This window comes from Psammomys obesus, unplaced genomic scaffold, assembly GCF_907164565.1.
Source record: "Psammomys obesus unplaced genomic scaffold, mPsaObe1.curated_primary_1811, whole genome shotgun sequence".
In the NCBI taxonomy this organism is placed as follows: domain Eukaryota; kingdom Metazoa; phylum Chordata; class Mammalia; order Rodentia; family Muridae; genus Psammomys; species Psammomys obesus.
Window position 1 is genome coordinate 4,345,193 of NW_026592510.1, and position 3,895 is coordinate 4,349,087.

The window sequence follows — 3,895 nt, forward strand, 5'->3', positions numbered from 1 at the left end:
AGAAAGAAAGAAAGAAAGAAAGAAAGAAAGAAAGAAAGAAAGAAAGAAAGGAAGGAAGGAAGGAAGGAAGGAAGGAAGGAAGGAAGGAAGGAAGGAAGGAAGGAAGGAAGGAAGGAAGAATAAACTAATCACACACACGGAGAGACACATTGCAATAAAGTGACTCCTAATAAGGAAACCCACAGCCAGATGCTATGCAGAAAGTGAGAGATCTTGGAACACTCAGCCCTAAATGGGGTATCTCCATCTAATTGCTCCTCTTAGGGTTCAGGGAACCCAGCGGAAGGGGAAGAGGCAAGAAGAGTGTAAGAGCCAGAGGAGATGGACAACACCAACAAAACAAGGCGATATGGGTCAGCGTGACTGCTGCACATAAGAACTCAGAGAGGCTGAGGCAGTGTATGCACAGGTCTGCACCAGGTCCTTCGCATATATACTTACGATTTCTAGTTTAGTGTTTCCACAGAATTCCCGAGTGTGAAAATGAGTCTGTCGCTGTTTCCCGTGCCTTCTCTTGGGCTCTTTTCCTTCTGTCTGTTTGTTTGTTCGTTTTGTCCAATTTCAGTACGTTAGTTTTTGTTTTAATATTCTTTTCTTTAATCCCTTGGAAGTTGGCTTGTTTTCTAATGAAACAGAAAGGGACTATCTGAATGGGAGGGGAGACAGAGAGGAATTGGGAGTAGAGGGAGGGAGACCATAATCAGGATATAAAAAGAAAAAAAAAAACCTCACACAGCTGTATTAAATGTTACTATTACTTCCTCCTTTTGTCACTGATTATTTCCTGGCCAATTTTCTTTGAAAAAAAAAATAATTCTTGTACTTCTTTACTGCTCTGGTTAGTTAACAGAGCTCAAAGTAACTATTGTTTTAGAAAAGTGGATAACATTTCAGTGTTATGTGACTGTTCTAGAACAGTGGTTCTCAACCTTCCTAATGCCGTGACCCTCTAACTATTTATTTATCTCATTGCTACCTCAGAACTGTACTTTTGCTGCTGTTACGAACTGTAAGGTGAGTATCTGATATGCAGGGTATTCTCTGTGGTTGAGACACGTAGGTTAAGAAGCTTGCTTACAGAAGGTAAGTTTGCTCAAGGGCAACAAGAGGTCCCTGTCAGGAAGGAATTCATCTACTGGTCAGGATATCTGCTATCTGCAAAATACACACACACCCCACACTCAGAGGTGGGGAGAGAGAGAGAGACATCATCCTGCAGCATTTTCTTCTGAAGGCTTTTTTTTTTTTTTTTTTTTTGTCCTCTGAATCTGGGTTGTCAACCTCCTTCTCCTTCCTGTCTGGGTTCCTGGCTTCCTTCGTTCTACTTGGCAGGTGTTACTGCACTTACACCCACCCCCACGCCTCAAGTCTCTCTCCTCTCCTCCCACCCCCATTTTGCATCATCTTCCTATAGATTATCAGCGCCATGAAGAAGCCTCAGGCTGTGCTCTCCTATACCTATTATGAAACTGAAAGGAAGAAAAGAGCATTTGAAATAAAATATTCCATGCAAAAAGGAAAAGAAGTAAAAGAGAAGGGGAGGGGAGAAGAAGTGGGGGAGAACGGGGGTGAGGGTGGGGAGCATGAGCACCCTTGGCAAGGCGGCACTTGGTAAAAATCAACATCCCTTGAGCATAAACTGTGAGTCAGCAACTTTCACATTAGTTTCATTCTTTCTTAACGCTTGGCAGGGATGAATGTGTGTTCTTTAATACAGCTTCAGGCACTGCACCGGATGTGAAGAGAGTTTTTATGATGGTCATACCGTCTTACTTTCACTACACCACGCAAGTTAAGGTTTATTTCTATAGTAAACAGGTAACCTGCTTCTGACCATACTGTGTATCATTCACATGCACATCTGACTGCATAAAAACTTACCAGATAAAAACACTTCATCTTTTCACTGCCAACAATATTTCTGTTCTTTCTTCGACAGAGCTAATGTTTTAAAACATTGCTGTCAGCCAAACTGCTTTGACGAAATAGCAATAAGTTGATTTAATAGTTTGCAACTGTAGTGGGCATCCATGACTTTATTTTTTAACCCTATATCTTTTCTTCTCCTTTCTAGTAACGGGACTTTCAAGGTGTTTCTGGAAAAACTGCTCATCTCCTCTCTCCTTGACTATCTGATATAAGTGGTTCTTTTAGTCGGTACTTTCTAGGAGATGAGAAACAGAATCAGTAGATGTGAGGTTGGAGGGAGGGAGGGAGGGAGGGAGGGATAAGTGGGTGGGTGGAAGGAGAGGTGATAAAGAAATGATAGATATTCAGGGATTTGTTCATGTTTGCAGAGTCTAGTGTGTCCAGGAGCTACAGTGTATGTCAGCCGGATGGAGGCCCATGAAAACGTTGTAGTGCAAAGGCAGCCTGCTGGTGGGATTCCTCACTTTCTCACCAGTGGCCAATCTCTTTAATAAAGCATTAATCCAGAGACTCTACTTGGCCAAGGAAAACAGTGTCTCCTACTCAGTTGGAGTAAACCTGGGGATGTTTTGCTGGAAGCAACTGAGACGCAACTCTTTGTCACTGGATTTCAAATGAGATAAAAATATATGTGAGGTGTGTTATTGCTACAGTTGGCTGTGGGAAAAAAAAGTTGGTGATTTGACAGAGCGTGTGGTTTGACAGAGAAGCAGGGTGCTCACACTGAGAGGAAGTCACATGGAGAGGTGGAGCCTGGGGCTCTACGTGACTCCTGGATGACTTATCTTTAAGATTGAGACTTGGGCTCCCCACACTGCCTAACCCAGCTTTTGTGTAAGCTAAACTCGTAAACCTCTAAGGTTCTTAGGGTGTCATTAAAGCTTCTGGTCAGTGTAAAAAATCTTTTGTTACCAAAAGTACTTGCTTAATATAAGCTGTTCTGTTTTCAAACCTAAAGAAAGGAAGATTGCCTAGACGGGAGACACTGCCTGTGCAAAACAAATCTTCTGTCACTAGAGGGCATCAGAGCTTATACTGACCAAATGACAGATCAAATTTTCTATTGACCAAAAAAAGAAAAAAAAAATGTATGTAGATAGGGAAAAGGAAGAACTTTAATTTTGCAAGTAATCAACAGTGCTGGTCATACAGGTATTTTCACTTCTCTAAGGTTGTATTTCTCAGAGGATGAAGAGACTGTGTTCACAAAATGCTTAGCTCACGCTGAAGCCAGCTCCAAAGTGTACATTGCCAGTCCCCAGGTGGCTGTACAAGTCAAAGTAAAGGAAGATAACTTATCTGACTTCTAGTGTCCTCTCCTAAGCTTCCTCCTGCAGAAGCGGGTCCACATGCCTGAAGGGACTGTACTATCCAAAGAAAAGTACCCCAGAGCCGTCAGGGCTGAATGCCTGGCCTCTGGGATGCAAAAGAAGCCACCCAAACTGCCAGATTCTCTCACCATTGAAACTGGCATACCAGTATCCCTCTGGACCAATAACATGGACATGACAATGTCAAAAAACATTTAGAAACTGAGATGCAGATAGCCGGAGAGGAAAGTGGGGGAGGGGTGGGAGAATGCAGCAAGTGGGGGGGGGGAAATAGCTCATCTGCAAGCACAGACCCCAGCACCCAAGTGAGCACCCTGCCCCTGCCATTTCTGCCTATGAGGCTGCATTAAACACGGAGACATTCCGGGACTCCATGCAGGACAAGTGCACTTACCACCATGAACTGATACACAGAGGGACGAGGAACGTGTCTTCAGAAGTACCCAGCTGCTGCTGATGCCGTTTAGTCTCGAGTAGGCTCCACTCAAGACGGTGTCAGACACCATCACCTTTTGCCACTGCTGTGCTTTACACTGGGAAAGAGTGGGTGAACTGCTCAGCCTAACTCATCCTACTTCCGGGTAAGTACCCAAACTGACTTTGGGTGTTATCTCTCTGTAATCAGCAGGGTACCT